Source organism: Pinus tabuliformis, chromosome 5_2 (assembly GCF_031772625.1).
Source record: "Pinus tabuliformis cultivar Carrire ecotype Pingquan chromosome 5_2, CPIR1, whole genome shotgun sequence".
In the NCBI taxonomy this organism is placed as follows: Eukaryota; Viridiplantae; Streptophyta; class Pinopsida; order Pinales; family Pinaceae; genus Pinus; species Pinus tabuliformis.
Genome location: NC_142306.1, coordinates 762857672 through 762871639, shown reverse-complemented (window position 1 = coordinate 762871639; position 13968 = coordinate 762857672).

The window sequence follows — 13968 nt, the reverse complement described above, 5'->3', positions numbered from 1 at the left end:
TCAATGTGATTTGCTGCCCTGTGCTAGGTGTAATAGTATCATGATTGTTGCATGTCTTATTGTTGCAAGTTGCATCATGTTGGCCTAAGTTGGGGGCCTCAGGGAAACGTCCACAAAGCATGACATAACTATTAAATTGTATGAGGTGATTTGGACTTTGACTGGTCTCTTCTAGGAAACTATCATTAGTAAGAGTGATTTACGTCTAGTACATACTAGAAATTATCATAGACTTAAGAAAATATTGACAGATTATTAAAAAGATTTCCCTTCTTTTGAAATATAAAAAATTAATCTAACCTTTGTTATTAACGAGTGATTTTGATATTTTAAATTATTTCGAAGTGTAATTTTTTTTAGCCCTTCTAGGAAGGGTGAGGAGCCTAAGGAAGGGCTCAATTTTGAACGTTGGTTGGCATGATGATGTGAAGTCTAAGAGCCAGGAGTCCTATTTCGATGTCAGGTGGATAAGGCAACGTTGACTTTTATTTTTTATTTTTTTAAGACGGCGGGGATAGTGAATTTTCTTTTAAGACAACATTTAATTCTTAATTTTATGATAGCCTCTTTGAAAACAAGATTTTTATAGAGTTTGACCAGCACCAAACGATTGTCTGGCTAATGCAAAGTCGACAAAATATGCCAAGCTGTGGAAAAGATTGTGGTAAAAAAAATCTACAGAGCTAGTTTTTTTTATGAATATGTTATGAGTAAAATCATGATTGGTTGTAGTGAAGTTTAAAATTTCTGAAAATTTTCACTAATTTTGGCTCCCGGAATTTTGGTGTTTGGAATCGATTTACATAGAGTCTTACTCATCTTCAAATTTTTGGAGGCGTCATCTATACGCCCTTAGTGTAGGAAGATACAACCAATAAAAACACAAGTCCCATCACCAACTTCGGTCTCTGGAGTTTTGGTGTTTGGAATAGATTTGCAAAGAGTCTCACTCGTGTAGGAAGATATAACCAATAAAAAACAAGTCCCATCACCAACTTGGAACTTTGGAGTTTTGGTGTTTGGAATTGATTTGCAAAAAGTCTCACCAGTATTATACATGAAAAGTTCACACCATCTAAAATTCACTGGAAAATGTTGAAATTTTATAATTTATGTTACACGTTAATATATGACAAGGCCATGGTATAATGAGATGCAATGATAAAGAATTATGATAATTGTTTTAAATTATCAAACAATGATGAGTGAGTCACTCTCTCATCATTGTTCGATAATTACGTTGTAAGGTGTTCGCTCTGAAAAAGACATCCCTAAATGCCACCTTGCACCATTATCCATCATGAGATCTGTTGTTAGATGATTAAAGCATTCTTAGCCATCGAATGATTTCATAACTGTTTCTCTGACTTGATGGATGATCTTCCCTCACGAACTGTCTCGCAGTTAATTAACGGGCATGGTATATACTTGCTATGAAACTACCTTAACTGTTTCTACCTTATGCTCGAGTTCTGCAAGCAGGGGTTTTGACTGGTTTCCAAATGTTTTCCAATGATTTGTGTCCTGCTGAGGTAAAATGGGTTGCAGGGTTTGATTTCTTCCTCTACATTTATTGGATTATGTGTTTTCTAACAGTTTCCCTTTTTATTGCCAGGGTTCTTCCAACAAACAAGTATTGTCGCCGAACTTCCAGGTACTGGGTAATCTATACAAACCCTACCCTGAGTATCGAATAACGTAGGTGATTAAATGTTATGAGAGTCTTATTTGATTTACCCTTTTTTTTTTCTTCTGTTGGTTACATGTGCGAAGTCTTGTTCTCATTTCTAGTCCAATTCTTGCTCCACAGTGCCCCCCGCCCATCTAACTTTGTAACATTTCCTTCCAGGTTTTTATTTTGACTCCTCTCAGTTAATGGGAAAGACAATGCTCTCCAGATGTGCCCACTGAATGTATGGATGACCATGAGAGTTGTAGAGCCACCAGATCCCAGAAGTCAATGGCCGAATGAGGCATTCGGTTGTCTCTGGGTGCGAAAAGCAGTTACCAAACCATTCCCTTCAACCCTGGCCATCAGATTTAGGTCAGAAGATCGCACGGTGATTGGGAGGCCATCTGTCTCAGAGGAGAAGCTTCCAGATGCATGCATGAAGATGTACGGAGGGATATTAAATATAGAGCAGGTCATAATCGGCGCGGCCCAACATTAATAAAAGCGAACTTTAACATTTCCTTATGTCGCGATAACCTTGGAACGCAACTGTTATTTAAAATGTATAATTTCTTCCATGCTGCAACAAATTCTTGGTATTAACTATTTCACCACGGTTTGGTCTAGGAGAAAATGTTAACTAATAAAGAATGACTAAAAGTACAATCTACATAGTGATTAAACTACATTGGAGAAATTATATGGTACATGAGTTTGCAACCAACATGTTTATGTATTAACAGACACCAGTACACAAACAAAGATTACCATTATGCCATCCTTGGATTATGTATAAATGAATAGATAAAACTTAATACAATTAATGGTTTCTAAATTAAATTTAAATTGTAATAAATTATAATGCACATTGTTATTTATTATTTTTTCTTTTCAATTTTTTTGTTTGTTTGAATATTTAAAAGAATTTTATATTAGATTGTTGGAATTCATAGTACACATTGTTTCTCATTCGCTAAGAGATTTGGTTTGTTCTTACCATGGATTTGGTTTTTAAATTATATATTTTTGTTTATTTAGTCAATTTTTTTAACTTCAGTAGTAATAAAATAATTGGATTATTTTATCATATATTATATTTCTTTTAGCTTTAAGAGTAATAAAATAATTAGATTATTTTATATCCATTATAGAAGGAATTTTGTATAATTGACTAACTAGTTTTATTATCAATTAAAGAATAATTCTAATATTATTATTTTTTTCTTTCATTTTTTTATTATTATTCTTTATTTTTTATTTTGGTTGAAAATAATCTTAGTGGGGTGCTATTTGTTTGTGAGATCTATTTCTTATATCTAAATATTTAAAGAATGTATTCTTTTAATTGTGTATTAGAATTAAGGAGGGTTAGGTATTTTTCAATATGGAGAGAAGTTGTCAAGAAAACATAATGTTACATAAAGATTCAACAATCATAAGATTATATTGAAAAATTAAAAACATGTAGATCTAATCTTACATAAAAAGTTCAACAATCATAAGATTATATTGAGAAATTAAAAACATATAAATTTAATTTTAACAACATAATATTAAAAATGCAATTAATTTTGTTTTTAAATCTCATATAAATTATGTTATTAAATTCCAAAAAAAGCAAAATTATATAAATTTACTTTGGGTCAAACCATTGTAGCAAAACTGTATTAAAAATGCATTTAATTTTGTTTTTAAATTTCATATAAATTATGTTATTAAATTCCACAAAAAACAAAAACATATAAAATTACTTTGGGTCAAACCATTGTAGCAAAATTGTTATGTCACAGTTCGACACTTTATTTCTACAATCTAAAATGTATTTACGTATTTTTACTTTTAAACCTCTACAATCTAAAATGTATTGTAATAAATCATAATGCACATTGTTATTTATTATTTTTTCTTTTCAATTTTTTAATTCTTTTTTTTTAATATTTAAAACGAATTTTATATTAAATAGTTGGAATTCATAGTACACATTGTTTCTCATTCTAGCTAAGAGATTTCATTTGCTCTTAATATGGATTTGGTTTTTAAATTATATATTTTAGTTTATTTAGTCAATTCTTTTTGGTTTGCTCTTAATATAGATTTGGTTTTTAAATTATATATTTTTGTTTATTTAGTCAATTCTTTTAATTTTAATAGTAATAAAATAATAAGATTATTTTATCATATATTATATTTCTTTTAACTTTAAAAGTAATAAAATAATTATATTATTTTTATACCATTATAAAAGAATTTTCATATAATTGAATAACTAGTTTTATTATTAATGAAAGAATAATTCTAATATTATTATTATTTTTCCTCTTCAATTTTTATTATTATTTTTTAAATATTTAAAAGAATTCTATTTTAGATTATTGGAATTCATACTACACATTGTTTCTAATTTTCTCTAAGAGATTTGGTTTGCTCTTAATATGGATTTGGTTTTTAAATTATATATTTTTATTTTTTTAGTCAATTCTTTTAACTTTAACAATAATAAAATAATTAGATTATTTTATCATATACTATATCTCTTTCAACTTTAAGAGTAATAAAATAATTAGATTATTTTTATACCATTATAGAAGGAATTTTGTATAATTGAATAACTAGTTTTATTATCAATGAAAGAATAATTCTAATATTATTATTTTTTTTTCATTTTTTCATTTTTTTTTATTACTTTATTATTTATTATTTTGGTTGCAAATAGTCTTATTATGGTGTTATTAGTTTGTAAGATCTATTTCTATATCTAAATATTTAAATAATATATTCTTTTAATTGTGTATTATAATTAAGGGGGAATAGGCATTTTTCAATATGGAGAGAAGACATAATCTTACATAAAAAGTTCAACAATCATAAGATTATATTGAAAAATTAAAACATGTAGATCTAATCTATTTTCTTTTTTTTCCTTTGTATCTAGAGGAATTGGTAACTAGACCACTCATATTCATGCGACACTCATGCGACATGGGGTTGATTCCAACCACTAGTATTATAACCTCCCACTGCTACTACAACCTCTAGGCTAGGCTCTTAGATATGACCATACCACATATATATGTGAATTTGGGTGATGTGAACCAAAAACCTCTTCACATATAATACTTCATTTACTTACACAACCATCATTAGTTGAGTTGTCCCCTGAGGGCTATAAATCTACTCCATCATTAACAACATAAGATTAAATTATATATGTGTGTGTATGTGTGTGAATGACAACATTTAAAAGAAGATATTTACTAATTAAAATATTTTATTCCTCTCATGCAATCATTGCTTTAAACATTTGCATGCCCTTCTCTCCTATCACCTAGGTCTACCCCAAAACTTCACAAGAAAGGATAGGCCAAGTCTTACATTAAGGTGTCATATACATGTAATTTACAATTTTCATCTCTAAAGTAATATTTCCTTTTGTTATTGCTTTTCAATAATTTACAAATTCCATTTTCAAAGTAATATTTTTTTGTTATTATTATTAAGTACTTATGCCACTATTCTCTCATGTAATTTACAATTCTCATCTCCAAAGTAATATTTCTTTTTGTTATTGCTATTCAATAATTTACAAATTCCATTTTCAAAGTAATATTTTTTTTGTTATTATTATTAATTACTTATGCCACTATTCTCTCATTTTAACACACAATTTCTCTCCTCACTAGATCTCATAATACATGATAACACATAAACAATTAAAAGTACATGAAAACCATATTTTATCCTAGAATCCCTTACCAGAAAATTGAATAATATATCTACTATTTCTCATGGTTTAAAAGAAGATAGAAATAAATACATTTTCTAATACATGATAACACATAAACAATTAAAAATAAATGAACACCATATTTTATCCTAGAATCCCTTACCAGAAAATTGAATAATATATCTCCTATTTCTCATGGCTTAAACGAAGAAAGAAATAAATATGTTTTATAATACATGATAACACATAAACAATTAAAAATACATGAACACCATATTTTATCCTATAATCCCTTACCAAAAAATTGAATAATATATCTACTATTTCTCACGGCTTAAAAGAAGATAGAAATAAATATGTTTTATAATGCACGATAACACATAAACAACTAAAAATACATGAACACCATATTTTATCCTAGAATCCCTTACTAGAAAATTGAAAATTTAATAATATATCTACTATTTCTCATGGCTTAAAAGAAGATAGAAATAAATAGATTTTATAATACATGATAACACATAAACAATTAAAAATACTTGAACACCATATTTTATCCTAGAATCCCTTACAAGAAAATTGAATAATATATCTACTATTTCTCATGGCTTAAAAGAAGATAGAAATAAATAGATTTTATAATACTGATGTGAGCAAATAGGTGTGAGTTTCATAGTGAACCAGCAACTGAAATGCGTGAGGAAAGCCATGACTAAATAGTTGAAGTCGTGGTAAGTACTTCGAGGAAGCTCGATGTACCACTTGGTTGCAACACCTGTGAGGGTTCATTGGAAAAGGTGGAGACAAATAGAATCATCAACGTAGGAATTTGAAGAGCACCAAAGGTGATATGTCATCACATGCACTTGGGGATCTTCTTTTGCTTTCCCATTGAACTTAGGACAATCGCTCGGGATCTTGGATAGAACTGGAGGCTAGTATGGCGAATGAAGAATTGGACCATTCGTGAGACGAAACACATCTGGAAAATCTAGTGTGGCCAAGAATGATAATTGAGTATTGAAAGCCATTGGAGGTTGATAAGTGGGTCCAACCGGAGGAGACCATCCCTACTGGTAAGGATTTTTGCCCCATGGTGGAGGTTTTTGGCCATAGTGCATTTGATTCTGCCCCCACTGTAAGTTACCTTGGTCGTAGGGAGGATTTTTACCTTGAACAACTTGGAACTATCAGGTTATAGGTTGCTGATAAGCAACATAAGGGTTAAAAGGATGTTGAGCCTATTGACCTTGGACATATGGATATTGCACCTGTTGTCCCTGAACATATGGGTTTTGAACCTATTGCCCCTGAACAAGAGGATTTTGGACCTCCTGTCCTTGGACATAATGAGTATGCACTTGCTGCCCTTGGACATATGGATTCTGGACCTGTTGCCCTTAGAGAAAAGGATTCTATAACTATTGCCCCTAGATATTATGATTTTGGGCCTATTGTTGTAGGACTTGACCTTGGCCTTGTCCTTGCAAGGGTTGACCCTGTTGATATGTATATAAGGGTTGTTGTTGCCTGAGTTGGCCCTACTGCTGCAAGGATTGACCTTGCGGCTGTAAAGGGTGTCCCTGCAGCTGCAGAGGTTGGCCCTACGAAGACATAGGCCTGAGGTTTGTGGAGCATACTACATCTGCTGATGCATGGTTTGCTGCAACTATTGTGAGGGTTTCCCCTTTGGTTGTTGTAGTTGTCCTTGCTGTGGTATCATCTGCCCCTACTGTTGTGTGGATAGCCCTTGTTGCAAGAAAGGTTTCCCTTCTTGTTGCAGAGGTTGTCCTTACTACTGCAAAGGTACTTGAACAGTTCCCAGAAAATTTCTGAATTGAATCTGGCCATAGCCACCCTGAAAAGTGGATGGGCGAGGTTGAATGTACTGCTCAGACTGAGGGACATAAGGTGGATTGACCATTTGTTGAGAAGCATATGGAACGTAAGGAGTTTGGTACTGAACCTGAGCCTCATAAGGCTTATGATACTGGAAATGTCTTGACCCAGACGAACCAACGAGATTATGAACCTATTGGTACTAGACATTACTTGATCTAGCAGGACCAACAGGCTTTTGGATAACATCAGAAGAAGGCTGGTTCATGCCAACCATGTGAGCCAGTGAGCTACTCACATTGGTGGTGCCTGACACCATAGAAACAATCAGATTCTTCCCCCCAGGTAGTGGCACAACTTGTCCAATTACAGGAGGGATCAAAGAACTAATAGTAACATTCTTCGAGACCATCGGTTGAACCAGACGGGTGACTAGGACAAATGAGGCAAGAGGGTTCAGAATGGTGGGTTGCACTGGGACTGAGGTAATGGCCTGTTGGGAGGTTGGGTTCACAATGAATGGACCTATAATAGGCATGGCATTAGATACCCAAACAGGGTTGTGATAAGGGGATGAGGCACTAGGTGTACTTGAGACCAATTGTGCAAAAGTCTTATAGTTAGTCAGAAAATCCTGATACACACTGTTGGGAATGCTCCCCGTATATGGGAAACCTTCAGGAGAAAATTGATGTTCTTCCTCTTTGACAGGGTGTGGAGTAGAAACTTCCAATTTATTTGGAGAGGTAATTGGAGCGTCGCCTTCGAGTCCCATAGCTGGTAACAAATGATGATGAACAACCAAAGATGTACGAGGGGATAATTCCAAAGGAACACCTAGCTGATCGTACAAACTGTATGGATGCTACAATGATATCACAACATGGTCGAACAAAGGATTCAAAGGTTATATAACCAGTCCAAGTTGACCATCAGTAGTCGACAAATTCTCAGGAGTCTGGATGGGATTGTCCAGAGATTTTGGGCCAATATCAGCAGGTGACCTAGTATCTGAAGTAGGTGGAGGATGAGATGAAATGCTCAAAACGATTTTGAGTTCAACACCTTGGTCCTTTAGTGACTATGGTAATTCAAGAAAAGTCTCCTTAGATAATCTTTCTGACGTAGGAGAGGAAGAGGAACTAGGTGAACCAGATGGTTTAGCCATGATGACCTTGTCTTAGTTAACATGAAAAGAGAGATAAATTTCAAGGCTTTAAAATGTACTTTGGGGAAAACTCACGATTTGGTCTAGAGAAGACTAATAGGATGTTATGAGATTGTGGACAATTAATTTTTAAGACACATAAATAACCTGGCACTCTTTCATGTTTTAAGAGTTGAGAAAGAAAAAAATATGACTTTGTCACTTTCAATTGGAGGCGAGCTCGAAAGGACAAGCACTGGAATTATCTTTTAAGTTTAAAGAGTCAAAAAGATCAAATAACTACTCTAGATGATCTAGGTAAAAAGGATTACTAGGCAAACGTGAACTATAGAATACCTCCCAGTGAACTAAGAAGTACGGGCAGGCAATCTCCCCAAATGTTGTGTTCAGTGTATCATGTTTGCAAGGTGGCACACTCGACTTCCTGTGGATAAAGGATTGCAGCCTAGAGGGTTCTCCCATTATATACTCAATGGTACAGGGAGCACAAATCCTTACTAGCACTATCTAGTGCTGAAGCTAATGACAGTTGTTAGGTTTAATGATGCCGGAACACGTCTCTAGCCTAGACCTTCTAGATGTGATCATTAGGTTTCAAATGCACCTTAGCTTAATTGAGTTCATTTTAAAGTTTATCTTGAATTATGTCTCAGTTTTCATGCCTTAGTGATGTGACTCGAAAAGCCCTAAATGAAACTAAATGAGAGAAGAACCTTTCATATCGATGAACTATCTACACTAGAGAGGTTAGAAAACACAATCAAATGCAAACAACCAAGCAACCAAAAGCAAAATGATTTTTCACTAAAATTTTTGAGAAAATAAACTAATGAAAAATACATTCCAATTCCTAATTTCCTAACAAGTACAGTTGAACAGTCCTTTCAAAAGATCAGAGGATTCTTTTTTCTTTTCAAATGCTAATGCAATCCTAGTCTTCAATGATGCTAACTACCGTGACATATTGCTCCAACAAACTAGAATTATGTATTTTTCATGAGATGAAAAAAATGAATTTCTCATATAACACTTCAATGAAATTTTTTTGAGGCAATTGATTCTCAAGCAAATGAAAAACATGAAAAGAGAATCTCTTTCAAACTAATGACACAATGACCTTATGAAAAACAAGACAAGTAATGTGATCTATGCTGGAAAGGAGACGTTTAGACAAGCAAACTAAAACTCTTCAAACTTGTGTAATGGAGGTCAAAGCTGTAGAAGGACCATAAACGAAATGCAAGGATTAAATGCACCAACAACTTGACTAATTGAGTTTACAATTAGCTGAATGGATGACAATCTAGATGCCCTAGTGCCACTAACCATCCAATGACCCAAGAAATCAAGCAAAAAGATGGAAAATCAACATGCAAATAATCCAAATAAAAAGCATCTTTCTAGTCAGGAAGAAGATGGTCTAAATAGCCTACATGGTAGAAATCATGAGAGAAAAACACACTGGCCAAGATCTGGGGTGAACCCTAATCCTCACTTACAGGAATTGGCATGACTGCCTAACTGACAACAAACACCAGAAGGGGGTCGACATAACTACTTCTTAGCATATAGCACTGATCGGCGTGACTGTCAACGAAATAATTGCGCTAAGCAAGAATGAAAAAAAAAATAAAAAAATTCAAAAGTTAAGACTAGACTTGCTACTATGAATTTCAAACCTAGGGAAGTAAGCAAAGCAAAGAAAACAAAACTAAAGGGAAATGGCAAAACTAGAAAAGTTCCCACAAATCCATGAAATTCCAAGCAAACAAATAGAAGGATTCGGTCCCTAGCGGAGTCGCCAATTTGTGGTGAAGTAAAATTCTAAGTGTGGACACAAACAATTCCTCTAGCCCAATAGCAGGTCTAGCCACAAACAAGACATTCTAGGGAAGATTTCCTTGGGTTAGAACCAATTGAGAGGGCCTACCTTGCTTGCTTGCTCCAACTATCTCTTGTTTCCTTCTTCGAACACTTGAAACAAGTAAACAACAGCAAACAACAACCACGAGAATAGACAAATTATAATTCAACCTACTTAAAAAGTCAAGAAACATTAAGCCTTAAACATGTGAGATGACCCATTATGTAGGAAATCAATTGATAGTTGCATATATATTAAATCAAGAAGATATTACAACCATTGTCCTGACATTGTTGTTCTCCTCCAACAAAACCAAGTTCCCACACACTTTTTTTAGCATTCCATGATGGCCTCAAAAATGATAGTTTTAAGGCTCTTCCCTTTAGTCTTCACACTAAACCAAATTCACACTTCTCCATCACACACAACAAGAGAGCTACAACTATGAGTAGCTTGTTGTTTACTCCAAACTTAATTAGCACTAGCACACAAACATTAACACAAGCTTGTGCATTGGAAAAAGGGAGGTTTATATAGCATGAATGGAAGGGAGATGGTTCCTCTTCTCGTGGGAGAAGGTCTTATATCTTGAGGTAGTTCCATCCTTATAGGGGAAAGGAGCCCAAACTGACATCCTCGACTCCATCTATCCCAACCATTTACCAGACTTTTGTTACGAAGCTTCTAGAGTTGGAAGCTTTGGGTCCTTATTGAAAAAACTTTCCAAAATAGGATTGACACGACTAGAACAAGGTTCAGTCACTCCGATTGGCACTAGGGACAGTTCTAACCCCTGCATATCGGTGTGAGGAGAACAAGGGTCATTAGCACTGGTCTTGTAAACTGGGAAAAATAGAATATTTTTGGGAAATGATGCAAAAGGGAATTGTTCTGCTCATGAAGAGGGACACAATGGGAGTTTCTTCATGAAGGGGAAGCATGTAGGGTTCACTGTAGAGGTCCTCCAAGATCAATAAACGGGGAGTACAAGGATAGTGACAAAATGTTGTCTAATAGTGCAACACTATTTTTCTTCCACAGTTTTGTTTATGAAGGTTGTAGTGTGAATTATTTGGTATTTTTCGGCGGAGATATATTGTTAAATTAATTAACAATTAGAAAATAATTTCCAGTTATTGCAATAGGATTTCAGTAGTTGAAATGTTCACACAAATAGGCCATTGTTGTTAAGGAATTTCATGCAATCAGAGTCATTGTCGATGATGAATCATCCAAATACTCCAAGGATACAAGAGAAAGGTCTCCAACCTCTTCAAACAATGCCAAAGATAAAGAAGCTAATGATTTGGAAAGCTTGACCTGAACTATCAATACTCTCTCCAATGCATTGGAAGAACTGAAATAGAGGACAAGTGAGACCATTGTTGGTACCAAGCTTCTGAAGTTCAACTTCTTAAAGAATGTCAATAACAACAACAACAAGAGTAATTAGCTAGCTAAGTGCGCACAAAGTTCTAATATCGTGCTGGATGTTGAGAGTATGGAAAAGGATCAATATTGTTATTTTCATCAAGAATATCATTTAGAAAAGAGAGGCCTATAGTGGAATCACGACATGAATGCTCTAGATGCACACATTATTGACTCAGTGCATGCTAATGAGAAGACTGAACAAACCAAAGTAAAGGAAGAATCTGAGGTGGCTACACAAATTGCAAGTGTCAAACACGAAGTTAATACTTTCAGTTATGTGTTCAATGCTTAGAAGAAAAAAACTGAAGAACTACCACCGAATGAGGCCCCGAATTATAAAAAAACAACTAATATAAATTGAGAAGTCAAGGGCCTATTTTTGAACAAGAAATGACAAGGAAAAAGTTGAAGGAACATCTATTAAGGAAGTTCACTCCACCCGCCATCCAATCTCTAAACAAGTCTAGAGATGCTACCATAGCAAAGAAAACTTCCTCCAACACTAAAAGTATGACCATAACATTGGAATTCCCAAGCAAAGCCACTCCTCCAAAGACTTTAGAAATCCCTGTTGCACTTGACTACAATAAAATCGAGTATATGAATAAATCACATGAAAATATTTCAATCTTTGACCTCACAACAATAGCAAGCCAACAGGAACTGCTTGTCTGAGCCCTTGATCAGGTCTCAACAAGTAATAATGCTTCTTCTTCCTAGAAGGTATTTAGTAAGTCTTTTGGTCCCCTGGAGTCAATTTTTAATGTTGCAACATTATAAGCTAATATTCTTTTTCCTCTATTTCTATCGATTTTTGAAATTTTCAATTACAATGTTCACAATTGTTTAGTGGATTATAGTACATCTATTAATGTAATTCCATTATCTGTTACAAAGTAAATAAATGCTAGATGGGATAAAACTAATGCACAGATTATTTAGTTGGAAAAATATCTGGTCTAGGCTATTGGTGAACTTAGAAATGTGCTTATTAGGTTATCTAAATATGGTCGAGTTCACCAATGTCCAAATATCATAATTGTGGACATACCAAAAGTGTATGGTTTAATCCTTAATAGAGAATAGTCAAGAAAATTACAAGGGTATTTTGCAACTGACTGGTCACATTTGTGGCTTCTGTATAGAGGTAAGAACAATCAAATCTGGATAGAATCAGAACCTTACATGAAATATATGATTACATCCTTCGAAGGGAAAAATGAGTCGGTCGCTTTGCCGATCTAATTTTTGGAAATCGACCTTCGGTGTTATCTTGCATGGTCTTCACCGATTCTATTATATACACAACTGACGCTTCTTCCTTGTTCTTTTGCACGTGAAAATGATTTATTTAATATAGATGTACATAATATTTCTAGTAATAATAGTAGTGATTCTATAGGAAATAACGTAGTAGGTTGTAAATTTTTTACTCTTTACTTTGATGGTTCTAAGAAATAGGATGGTTCAGGAATCAGTAGTGTCCTTATAGACCCACATAACAAGAAACTTGTAGTTCATTCCTTTTGGATTTTGAGTGAACTAATAAAACTGCAGAATACAAAGCACTCATACTTGGATTGAAGAAAGCCATAGACCTGAAGGTAGAGTTTTGAAGGTAATCGGTGGCTTAGAGGTAGTCACTCGTCAAGTAAGAGATACTATACATTGTGTTTCACCTCATCCCAAAAACCACCAGCACGAGGTATGGCATTTGATAAATCATTTTAAATCTTTTAATATTGTTTATGTTCCAAGAGTTAGAAATGTAGAGACATATACATTAGAAAATGATACTACTAAGATGTCTCCATTGAAAAATGGTTTTTTTGATGAAATTTTATATAAACCACATTTTCTTGAAAATTTTACTAATTTACGCATTTTCAATGATGACCAACACATACTACAGTTTATGGAAAATGTTGATGTATTCAAAGACACTACCATAGAGGATGATGAGCATGAGCAAGCTTTGCAAGAAGCATCTCAGTTATTGAAAGAAAACACTATGTCAAAAGGTGTGGTGTCCCTAGAGAATTTATATGACTTGCAAAACTGGTTTAGAGGGCCAACAAACACAAAGACTCAAAGTTCAAAGCTCACATCTGAACAAGTCAATTTGGGAACCCTGTAAGATCCCAAGTATGTCAATCTCAGTACCTGTTGTTCCCCGTAGGAGTGAAAATAATTTATTTATTTATTCAAGTATTATAATAATGTGTTTTCTTGGACATATGATGATTTAAATACTTATGATACCCACA